General features: G+C 43.8%; 1 protein-coding gene across 1 annotated transcript in view; it reads right to left on the bottom strand.

Annotated features, from left to right (window-relative positions):
* Positions 1-736: 736 nt before the first annotated feature.
* mafa (MAF bZIP transcription factor a) overlaps positions 737-13107 on the bottom strand; it is a 46628-nt gene continuing 34257 nt past the window's right edge. Inside the window, exon 3 of the mRNA XM_030377776.1 lies at positions 737-2512. The gene's annotated coding sequence lies outside the window, so the exon portion shown is untranslated. The remainder of the gene's footprint in view (positions 2513-13107) is intronic.

Raw genomic sequence — 13107 nt, 5'->3', positions numbered from 1 at the left:
ATAACTCACGCGGGCGCTGTAAATCCTTCTGACGGACGGACGGACGGGGGGGGATGAATGGACAGTCGCTGGCTGGATGCCTCGTGGCACTTCGTCTGCTGCCACTTAATGGGAGCGCCCCAGTTTGCCCCTCCGTCCCTCTCTGCTCTCCTCTCTCGGCCCCTCTCCTCTCTCCCCCCTCTCCTCTCTCCACCCCTGTGCTCTCTCTCCCCTGCTCGACATTATGGTCCGGTCCAGTGTGACATCAGAGGTGAGGTGAAGACCGGGCCCCGGTCTAGTTCGGTAGAAGCAGATGCAATTATTAGGTAACGATTAAAATAAATATAATTGAAACGAAACGAAAAATTCTCTAAAAACACATCAGGTAAAAGTAGCATTGTTTGTTCCGCAGACACAGACCTCGAATAGCGATGCATTGTCATAGATGGTAAAGTAAGCAGGAGGGTTAACGCATACCAAGAACTATACCATTGGATACCATTGGCTCAGGGCGTGAACCCAGTGAATACCGGCCTACCCTTAACCATGTATATGATCGATTGACTCACCTACATGTCGACATGCAGAGAACAGTATGGATCTCAGACTAAGATGGATACACTGTACATATATACATGTACCTACATGTTTGAGTCGCCCTACGTTTGTGGGTGTTTGTGTGTGTGTGTGTGTGTGTGTGTGTGTGTGTGTGTGTGTGTGTGTGTGTGTGTGTGTGTGTGTGTGTGTGTGTGTGTGTGTGTGTGCTTGTATCCGTATGTGCATTCTGCATTTGTATTTGTGTTTTGTACTCGAGTGAGACTGCTTGTTTGTTTTTGTCCTTATTGCCATGTGTGTCATCTTCGTGTGTCTTGTTCAAGGCGTCAGAGATAGAGTGACGCTCCTCCCTCAAGGCTGTGGAGGGCCTGATAGTCTTACAGTAGAGCCCGTGAGAGGGCCACCCCATCAGGTCACAACAGAGTCCCCGGGGCCAGGATGCACAGCATGGACAACGGAGAGGTAGAAGACGCAGGACGGGCGTTCAGAACGATGCATTGAATCCAGTGTCTTGTTGTCCATGCACGGGGAACTTGGTTTTCACTGGTGGAGAAGTTAGCGTTGTCGGCTTGCATCACAATGTCCCAGTGCGTTGGGTTAACTTCACAGTCCATGGGAGATATGGGGGAGCAATCAGGTCGACCTCAAAATCATATCAATACTTATTGGTTCCCTCCCTCCACATGTAGCCTAGTGAGGGCTCCCCTTTCACACACTACAGGAAGAGGTAGCTTAGGTACCTTAGGCTGAGAGGAGTTCAGGTGATGCTAATAGCCTTCGTTTGGGGTAGAGAGTAGGTCAATGAGAGAACGGATGGAGCTAAAGAAATAGCTATCGCCCACTAAAATGAGGGCATAATTCATGCAATGACAGAAAATGATTGTGTTTTCTGATAAATATTATTATTATTGCAAAAAATAATAATAGTAATATTCCTGATAATAATTGGTATATGTTTCGACTCATGCCAAACCGTTGCTTCAATGAAAGGATTGATGATAAATAGGGAAGTGATGCCACCATCACTAGTAATGCTCGTATTATGTTAGTATTCAAACGCAGACCAAGAATGTCCAAACATTATGCAATTTATGTTTACCTATGAGAAAAAGTATATAATAAATTGTGGAAATATTCACAATATGAGTTTTTTTGCGATCTACGAAAAAGTGGTAAATATACACTGTTTGTTCCATGCTCGTCTCTATTTACAAGTTAAGTGAGGTTATTGAAAAGGAAGACTAGGACTTTGTGTAAAGAGAATACGGAGGTATAATTTAAACTGCTCCAAAGAGTACGCCACATAGTTCTCTAAAACGAGGAAACCATTGTTAATGATAATTACAATGGTTCTCAAAAGTGAAGCAGTAGAATGCGGTTCCTTGACTTAATAAATTAATGAGCGTGTGTTTGTGGGTTTGAGCACGCATATATGTGTGTTGAATGCTTCTGTGTGTATGTGTGTGCGTGTGTCCGTGCCTGTATGTATGTGTGTGTGTGTGTACGTGTGTGTTTCTGTGTGTGTGTGAGGGGTGTAGTTTGGTAGGCTTTCTACGTCAGGAATAAGGGTAGATTGATGAACTAATTACAGAAGCATGCAATAATGTCTTCCCGCTAAAGGAGAATAGCAACCCCCCCTGCTACAAACTCTTCATGTGGAGTCGGAGGTGTACGTCTTAGTTTTATTTTTCTCATATTTTTTCTTCTTCATTTTCTTTTTCATTTTGTAGCAAAAAAGCTTGAGGTAAAATATCAGGAAGGTCATGTGGATCGGCGCGAGACTTCCAGAGTTGCTTCATAGGGCTTCTGGGCGGGTGCGGGCAGGGTCGGAGGTAGGGGGTTGGAGGGGCGGATTCTCAGCAGATCTGATCTTTTGTTTCCTCTGTGAAGTAGTCATTTTTAGCTGTTGTGCTTTTTGGGCGTCCTCGTGCAGTCGGTCGGCCCCTTTTAGGTCATCCACGATCAGTCATCAGGTTATCTGTGAGCAGGAAGTGGAGACGAGAAGGAGAGAGGGGGGGGGGGGGGGTAGGGTAGAACAAAGAGAGAAGAAAGTAAAGGGGTTATTCAAAGTTTGACTCACATCTCCCCCACTTTAATCACCTGCATTGTGTGTCGCACGCACATGTGCACTCACCGGCCAGCCGGCCATGTACACTCTGAGATAGTGACGCATGACACACTGTGAGTCACTGTTGTTTGCATAGTGTGTGCGTATGTGTGCGTGTGTGTGTGCGTGTGTGTGCGCATGCGTGCGTGTGTGTGCGTGTGTGTGTGTGTGTGTGTGTGTGTGGCGAGGGGGGTATCAACAAAGGCACAGTGACCACCCTGTGAGTGTACGGGGCTGGCCCACTTGGCTGGGATTCAGAGTGACAGTGGCATCAGCATGAGAGGGGGTTGCAGGTTGTTTAATCAGCTTCAATTAGGGCCATGAAGAGCGAAACCCAGGAGGGGCCAGGCAGCACATCCTCTGTGATAATAGGACTTAAAACACAACCGCTCCACGCCGGGATTTGGGCCCCATCCAAAAGAATATGCAACATATACCACATGTAGGTCAATTAATCAATGTGATAGAGCAATTTTTTAATGCGTGATTTCCCAGATGCTTGTATGCTTGTCCTTTCACCAAGTGCTCCACCAGTAGCACATTGAGGTGTCATTTCGTCAGCCTCGTAGCATGAGTGCCACGAGTGCCAAAAAGTGATATTTTAAGGTTCATCTTGTATTAAGCATCCATAATGCCTAAGTCAAATAGATGGCAAGATAGTGATTACAGAATGGCTTACGATTGAGCCAATGAAGCACAGTGAATCAGCAGCGTTAGGAGAGCAGAGTTAGGTTAGATATCAACGTTTGGACAAAATATGACTTAAGCAATTAGGCTATGAGGCTAACAATTAGTTTTTGTGTTACTTATTATGATGTTTCCTATTATGAAATATGTATATGATCACTTCACCCATCTTTCCAGCTATCCATCCACCCGGCAGTTCCTCCAGCTGTGACCCCACTCTCTGCCTCCTCATCTAACCCCCCCCCCCCACACACTCCCTCCCATCTCTGCACCGGATCAACATTTGCTCATCAGCCATGAGCCCTGTTCCATCAGCTTGTGTTCTCCCATCTAAAGATCACAGTCCGGCTCCAGGGCCACGCAGCATCCGCTCTCAGAGAGAGGGAGAGAGGGAGAGAGAGGGATAGAGAGGGAGAGAGAGGGAGAGAGAGAGAGAGAGAGAGAGAGAGAGAGAGAGAGAGAGAGAGAGAGAGAGAGAGAGAGAGAGAGGGAGAGAGAGAGAGAGAGAGAGAGAGAGAGAGAGAGAGAGAGAGAGAGAGAGAGGGAGAGAGAGTGAGAGAGAGAGAGAGAGAGAGAGAGCGGGAGAGAGAGAGAGAGAGAGAGCCCTGGCTCCAGCTTCTGGACTAGAGTGTGGTCAGGGAGGGCTGTGTGGATAGTGTGAGCGTGTGATGGGAATGGAGGGCCATTTGGACTTCTAAAGCCAGGTGTTAGCACTTCAGCTCGCTACCTCATCAATAATTGACGGAGGCAAACCAATCAGAACAATTTGCTCCCCACAGCGAAGTGCTGGAGCAGCCTAACACCGGTGAATCATTAATGAGGCAATTAGCTGAAATGGTTAGACAGTTAGCCTTCACTGCCAACGCATTTTGTGACACGGCTCCAATGGATCTCGGCGAGAAGGAGGCGGCTTCTTCTCATGTCGTGGCCCGGCGTGTGAGGCTAAAGTCTGTGCAGGAAGGACTATGAAACAGGAGGATTTGGAACCCCAACACACACACGCATGGCACTCCTCAGATGGGCTTCGTGCTACTCGAAGGCAGCCGATAATGGGAGCGTTTACCGCTGGTCATCGCTGTATCGAGTGGAGCTTTATTGGTTGTTGCCGTGGTGAAGGCCAACCGAGGTGAAGATTCTCCGGGGTGACTCGAGTGTGGGAGACTCATCGACCGCGTTAACATCACTCAAACATGGAGGAACCACCGTTAACCACAGCCTCAACAACGGCAACAACAACAACAACAACCGTCAAACATGGAGTTCGCCTTTGAAACGCAGGGATCGGGGATTGTTGTTTGAGAGGAAAATCAAAGTCTCCGGGGCGCAGCCCACAAAGCCACATTGATCGGCCATATTGGAACCATTCATAGTTTGTCGATAGTGTTCTGTCTGCTCGCCGCTCTGGGTCCAGTAGTGGCTCAATTAAATCAGCAACCTTGATCTGAGCAGCAAACCACACAAGTGCTGCTGCACACCAAAATGGATTATTTCCCTCTCACATACGCACAAACACACACAAGAATGCACACAAACACACACACGGCACAACAAAGCTATATTTTCTATCTTTTATCTTGAGCACCCTAATTCAATTTCAGGCTTAATATCTTTTTTTATTTTAATTGATAGTGAAATTATGAATCCATATCACAAATTAAACACAAAAAAACATGAAAACCTACCATAAAGCCAATATCACAAAAGAGCATAGTTTGATTTAACTTATGCTAATGTTCTTGAATGTTTTGAGGCCTTTGGGAATTTAATCAGAAAATCGACCAAAATAAATAAAGATAGCTGAATGCACAATAGTTCTTTATTGATCATGATTATCATAAGAACGTTTTATTATTCAAATAAATGGTTTCCGACCTGTTTATTATTTTTTATGTGATATAAAGGTTTATGAAATCTTAATGCTACACTTCCTTACCTTATTGTCATTATTCCTCCCTATTCATTTAAAGATCATCAAAATAAATAATGAGTTATTTTATTGTTTTCTCTATTTATTTAGCCTGCAGGGAATAACATTTTATGCAATCTGATTGGTCGATGGGTAGGTGATGCAGATATTGACACTTGGGTGGATATTGTACATAGTTTAATGGTCTGTTCACTTTTATAGCTCTCTCAGGAGGACACTATGCTCAATAAATATTTGTGAACACAAAATTTGCTGTATGACATGCGAGAGTAATTAACCCGGTGCCTATGTGTTTTGCGATTAACATGTAATTAATATAATAAATCAATATTTATTAAGCACTGGTGCCAACAAAGGAGAAATGTACTCGTAGGATCTCTAGAAGCATGTCTGGACCAACGGAGTGTCCTTCAAAGTTATAAAGGCAGGTACAGTTCAATGTATGATGTATGTTATTTGGTATGTTTTAAATCTAATTATTGGATATTTCAAAAGGAAATGTTTCACAGCAAAAGGGAAACACACAATTGCCCTCACAATAATGCATTTAAAGTGAACTGTAGACTCAGATAGTACTTCAAGCTCATACTAGCCTACTACAAACTCACAGCTTTTAAAATGTAGACTCACAGTACTACGCACTCATGTAGTACAGACCACAGGCCTTCAAGATCAGTCCTCATGGATTGGAAGTATCTTCCAAACCGTATGCTCCATTTTTGGTTAGAGGTAATCAACAATCTAAAACACATGCGCAAATTGCCTCACTGATGTCTATTCAAGCACTGCATTATCTCTGTCAACCGCCGCTTAAGTAAGATAAACGTTAGATCCTGTCCCTTCGATTTATTTGACCCGGAATTGCACAGTGTTTTATATTTTCAGACTGCATGCATACGACAGCAGCACAGATTAAGCAAATACTGGCGACGATGAAGTTCACCAGTCGGTGCAGTGCTCCTTCTATTTGAGGAGTAAGCGCAACGATAAGCTGTTAAAGTTCAATGGACCACTCTCTTTATTGTTTAAAGATTGCTTTACATACAAATGGCTGACGAAAACATTGGCTGGTCTCAATTATGCATTGGAAATAAAGTTATGAGCTGCCGGGTGAATTATTGATGCTGGCAACGGGAATGGAACGGGAGGAGCATGTTGGCAATGTGTCACAGGATTTTTGCTGATGTTTCTTCCTGTATTGATAGTTTTTCATCGGAATGGCCCACGAAGCCTTGATCTGTAAAAACCTACGATGCACATTGGGAATAAAATGCTATTACTGGAAGAGGAAAACTGATAATGAAATATCGGGGTAAAATCAAAGTTCAGAGAGAGATGATATTACAATGATAGTAGTCTCGGATTATGTTCTTTTAAATGTTATAACGTACATCTTAGCAATTCAAATGCCCACAATGGTGCCTCAACGTTATCCGTCTCAATTCATAATCGCACCTGCAGGTAAAATATTGAGCTGACCAAGAAAATGAAATCAATCACAGATTTAAAAATCGAAAAATACATGTAAAATGGCAAGAATCCCTGAATGATTCATTCAGTCATCTTACAAAAGATTATGAAAGCTTTGAAGTAAAGGAAAACGCACAAAGGTAGAGTTAAGGCTACTCAGTCATAATAAAACATGTCTCTTTTCCTTCCACAGCCTTCACTGAGAGGCACTAAGCTTGTCTATGGCCCCTTCTTTAAGGTCAGCTATGCTTCATGGAAACACTCTTTGTGGAGGATTCGTAAAAGTCCTTAGTCATACTATTGAAGCACACCGTTCACAGCTGATGTCTCAAAATTCCTGGCCTATTCAACCCTTCCTTACGGCTAGCCACTATGTTAGCATCCCAATGCTAGTTGATATTCTCTGCAACCGGGTTCCCTGTGCACACATTTAACGTTGTATCATTGACCAGGGTTAACCTTTTTCGCAAGCATATATCAGCCCTCGGTCTCGCTGCTTTATTCTCTAGGTCTCTGAAATATGGAGGAGCAGCGAAGGCAATCGATACTCCGAGGGCTCAAACACATACATTTATCACGACAGGACACCAGCTTCACCATGGCAGTGCAGCGGGTTACAACTCATTGGGAACCGACACATTGAGTGACTCTCACAAACACCCATGCACGCATACGTACGCACAAACACGTGTATACACAGAGCAACGCTGAGGTGAGCTACCTTTTCCATGAGGAAATTTTATTTACGACACTTGGGTTGTCCCTGTGGTTGTGTCCCTTCAACATTTTCTACACTCAATTCACCTCGTCCCATTGAGACAGTAGCACATTTCAATGTTGAAACACGATGGCACGTTGGCACACATGATTCTACTTTTTCACTGTTGGATGATGAGTGGATGAATGAGCAGCCATTTTGATTTAAATCAGAAGAAATGACACATGGTTGAAGCCACACTGTTCACCCTCATCATTCTGCTGCTGACTGGGGCCATCTGGAAAACAAGAAAGTTATTTTGTTTCCCCTTTGAGTCAACAGCTGTTGGGACTAACTCAAAAAAACATGCAGATTGGCTGGCAGTGATATTGAAACATATCATGCTTGTTATATGGACGAAGTTCAGCGCCAGATTGAAACAGTGCAAACTGTGAAAAAAACACAAACCACTGTATTGAATGGAAAAATGCATATTCACTCCACTCTTGTTCCACTCTCCCTGTTCTGTCTCAGCATTGGACGTTTCCACACTGAGTTTTCACTCCCCCCCCCCCCCCCCCCCCCCCCCCCAGACCAGCCCTTTCTAGCGGGGGTTGGACCTGTCAGTCAATGTGTCAGCTGACAGTTTTACAACACATGCATTACACTGATAGGTACCATCACTCAAATGTCGAATACCCTCGCCACTAAAATCTAAAAGAGAGAGGAGAGAGAGAGAGAGAGAGAGAGAGAGAGAGAGAGAGGGAGAGAGAGAGAGAGAGAGAGAGAGGGTGAGAGAGAGAAATGTATGTGAGGTGAAGGTTGTAAAATATAATTTACTTTTGTGGCATTATTTGTGTTTGTTTCGAGATATTTCGGTACGTTTCCTCAAACCACTCTGTACAGCAGGATTAAACTAAACTAGGGGAAATCATGAAGGGTTTTGTTTGATGTGGTTAAATTAGCATGATCAAAGTCAAGAAGTAGAGGGCAACGAGTATAAATAGCCTACCTCATGTAGAACTGTATCTTGATCAAATATGTTTCAGTTTTTGTAGCACTGATTTAAGGTACATTTTACATTATAATGGAAGATGGAAATAATGTAATATTTCCCTCCCAAACTTCATTTCCAAAACTATCTTTGGCAATATTTCGTCTTTTTTAACTTTTGGAAAAACATTGCAAAGCACTCGTTAACGTTCATCCACATTTATTTTTTCAATTTTTTACAGTTTTCAATAATAATAGCACTTATTGGTATGTCCAAGTTTCAGAGGAGATTTAACACCAAATAAGTCAAAAATATGGCGCATAGAATTATTTCCTTTTAAATTAATTTCAATTCTTCCAAATATTGTTCAAATCTGCTGTATCTTGGATAAAAAACATTGGACATACCAATAAGTGCTATTAATATTGAAAACTGTTAAAAGAAAAAAGAAATGTGGAGGAACGTTAATGAGTGCCTTGCAATGTTTTTGTTACCTATTATTGATACAACATAAATAATAATAATAATAATAATAATAATAATAATAATAATAACAATAATAATAATAATAATAATGGTAATAATAATCGGTGTAATAACTTTACAGTACCGATTCATAAAGTCGACTTCCTGAAGGAAACATTAAAGCCCAGTCACTAATGTATACACAATGTGTGGGAGCTGTGCAGGGGAGTGCACTCCTCTTCCTCCAGTAACCAGAGGAGGAGGCTGCCCAGAGCAGAGAGATCCCAGCCAATGTGTTTGTTGTGTTTACTGGGAACAGCAACAGAAGCAGCCTGCCGCCCTGCACTGTCATATGGATGCCAGGCTTCCACAAATGCATGCCTAATGACTCCATTTATTCACATGGCCTCCATCCTTCCATTCGTGTCTCTCTTTCCTCTAATGGCTTTACCCATATGCACGTCTTCTCTTTTTTTCAAACCAACACTCGCATGGTTCTGTCATGAAACAAACACAGTCAATATATATTTATATAATTACAGTATATAAAATATATATTGATACATTACTTTTGCTCTGGAACGGTTCTCTGGCTAGCTATCTCATTGGGCTGAAACTTTGTCTGACTGAGCTAAGCAAGTACCATTCATATTATTGATTAAGTGGATGTTTTTATCAGAGGTACAGTGCATTACGGCCCAGGTCATGAAGGAGCAGATAGGAGCTCTTTCTCCTTAATAACGATAAAAATAACGATGCCAACGGGTACAGGCTGTGCGGACCGAGGATCGAATGCGGTGCCCGGCGACGTCGCCGCTACACTAACCTGCGCGTCACTAAAGGCTTGGTTATGGTTCCACGTTGACGCAACGCAAGGGGGGTTTGCCGACCCATTACCTGCCTGCGGGCCCTCCGTGCGTCCACCGCAAGGGCCTGACGTGCGCCGCCCCCAAAAAGCGTCACCTTACGTTGAGGCGATGCAGCAGCGAGGGCTGTGATTGGTCTGCTAACGAGGCTTGCAGCTACTGTCCAGCTATACGTCAAGGGGCCACAACTACCAGCCTACAAGCCCACAGGCCTTTGCTAGATCCCTAGCACGGAGCGTGTGAGTGAGCTGTAGGTGAGCGAGGGACCCTGGCATCGATCTGGACGCGGCCACTGACAGTATCTTCAAACCTTTATTTCTAAATCTCGGCTGACAGGCCGATGACATGATGGAGACGGGCCTTCTGAATTGATGGCGCCCTCTCTCTCCTCTCCTCTCCCTCCCTTCCCTCGCATGTCTCCCCACCCCTCCCCCCACCACCACCACCACCAGTCTCCCTGTCATCCCCCCTCCTCCTCCTCCTCCTCCGCCTCCCCCTTTTGTTCCATCGCTCCTTCTTCTTCTTCCTCCCCTCCTCCTCTCCCCCCCCCTCCCCCCCGTCTTCCTCGGCTCTCTCTCTTGTCGGCCGTGAGCGCGCGCAGAACAAGCTGTCAGATTATTTCCCAGCAGACTTTGCAGCGTGGCGCGACAGAGCGTCGGGGGCCGTACATCACTGGCGTGACACCTCTCTTGTGAGACTCCACCTCAGCCCACCACCACCACAGGCAACATCAAACATTTGCAGGTTCCTGTTTTTATGATCACCTAAAAGGCTCGTATTAGTGGAGTGGATGGGGGGGGGGGGGGGGGGGGGGGGGGTAGGGGCTAAGACAAAAGCAAACAGACAAAGTGTTTAATGTGTCATGTTTGTCAGTGGGCCCTATGCACCCGCTTACACTTCTTGTTCCACGGGAGGGTTGAACCAGTCAGCCATCGTGCGAACTGAGGCTCACACATGGACGCACACACACACAAACACAGACACACACACACACACACACACACACACACATAAACCACACAGCACGTTTTTGGACAGTTCCAATATGCTACTCACAAACAGCAATCTATGGATGGCCAGGCATTCCCTGCTAATGCATCGATACATTGAATGTATAATGTATAAAATACACAGTATATATATTATTCATGAAATACTTTGTAAGATGATGAATGTAAACACAAGCTACGTTTACTGTGATGTTCATCTCTGTATTACCTGCAGTCTTTCTCTAAAGAATATTTCAATACCTGTGAGAGAATTTTGAAATTATAATTACCGATATGCCAGCAATGGTACCGACTTAATTCGTAAAAATCCCTTCTGGTTTCCTGTCCTCTTAAGTAGAGTGTAGATCTGTGATCTATGACAGTTTTATATTCACTAAAACTGGGCTCCGGTCCATACCTTGTAATTCTAATTGAATGCTCTGAAGACATTGGCATAGGCAGGGTCAGCCTGGTATTCAGGCCAAACGCTCAGCATATTGTTTCTATGGCACCTGTCCCCCTAGATTAATAACTCCAAGGTCCATGCTGGCAAAGCATGCATGGATACTACAAATTACAATACTAATTCAGCACTAGGGATTTATATACCACCCTCTCCTGAGATTTATGACAGAATTACAAAGAGCGAGAGAGAGAGAGAGAGAGAGAGAGAGAGAGAGGAGAGAGAGAGAGAGAGAGAGAGAGAGAGAGAGAGAGAGAGAGAGAGAGAGAGAGAGAGAGAGAGAGAGAGACTGACAGAGAGAGACTGACAGAGAGAGAGAGAGAGAGAGAGAGAGAGAGAGAGAGAGAGAGAGAGAGAGAGAGAGAGAGAGAGAGAGAGAGAGAGAGAGAGGGATGGAGAGAGAGATAAAGAGAAATGGAGAGAGATAGAGAGACAACAAGAGAGAAAGGGTGAGTGAGTGAGAGAATCAGAGAGAGAGGGGGGGCAAGAGACAGAGTAATAACGCAAACAAAAGTGATTAGCTCAATGGCAGAAATTGTGAATTGTTGTCCTGCGATTATTATTGTGTTTCTGGTAGCATAATGAGTTTGAACAATGCCGTTAATGGTATTATTGGCGGGCAACCAGCATCACGGGTGTATATAAGCTTGATAGCACTTTTTTGTCAATAAATCAGTCCAATGCACAAGGCAATATTCAAATCTATGTTATTAAAAGTGTTGGAACAACAGTATCAGATTTATGAAGTGTTATTTTATTATAGATTGATTAGCATCATCACAGGCATGTCTGAATGGCGCGGTTGGTTTAATCCATTTTGATTGTTCTGCATCGGGCGACTGCTTGTATGGACTGCATCTCTTTGTTAGTGTGTCTCTCTCTCTCTTTGTCTCTCTTTGCCCCTCTCTCTCTCCCTCTCTCTCTCTTTCTATTTTTTTCTCGCTCAAGTGTGGTTGTGTTGCGAATGCCCTAATTGAAACTACTCATTCAAAGTATTATTATGGCATCATATTCATCACACACACAAACACAATATAATATATATATTTAATTTCTATACATATACTTCTTCTAAATAAATATAAATAAATATATATGTTTATTATTATCACATAAGAGCCTAATCCATACTATGATGAAGAGCCAAGACAAAATGAAGTTCCTTTATCAGCACAGAGAAGAGTGGAACAAATTGCTAAACAGCGCAGCATCTATTCCTGCCATCAAAAGACGTTTAAAAAATGGCTCTTGGTCAAAGTGCAGTTAACGTTGTTTTGCTACTTTTTTTACAAGCCTCTCTGACTGCCTGCCAAATCGTTTGGACCGCAACGGAATTAAGTCATCTAACTTTATTGCATTATCCTGCTAACCCTTTAATAAAATGTTCTTGTGGTATTTTGTGTTTTGTTTGTGTTGTCTATAAATACATTCAGATACTCTTTTTCAAATATTCTAATACTACCCTTTCTCTGCAAATCAACTTTGGGTAATTTGGGTTCCTTTGTCTTTGGCTGGGCTAGGGGTAAAAGACTCGGCTACAATGGGTCAGTAGGGAGGAGCAGTAACAGCCTTCTGCGGTAACAGTCTCTAGCACCCGCTGATGCAGCAGCAGAGTTACCAGCCTCAGCCCTGTGACAGCTTCGAAATTACAATTGAATTTCTTTCCTTCCCTGCCCTCTCACCTGCCTCCCTCTCTCTCTCTCTCTCTCTCTCTCTCTCTCTCTCTCTCTCTCTCTCTCTCTCTCTCTCTCTCTCTCTCTCTCTCTCCATCTCCCTCACCCTCTCTCTCTCTCTCTCTCTCTCTCTCTCTCTCTCTCTCTCTCTCTCTCTCTCTCTCTCTCTCTCTCTCTCTCTCTCTCTCTCTCTCTCTCCCATTCCCTCATTCTCTCCCCCTCTCTCTCTCTGTCT

Source organism: Gadus morhua, chromosome 14 (genome assembly GCF_902167405.1).
Source record: "Gadus morhua chromosome 14, gadMor3.0, whole genome shotgun sequence".
NCBI lineage: Eukaryota > Metazoa > Chordata > Actinopteri > Gadiformes > Gadidae > Gadus > Gadus morhua.
The sequence above is the reverse complement of the archived record's forward strand: the minus strand, read 5'-3'. Positions and strand labels throughout refer to the sequence as shown.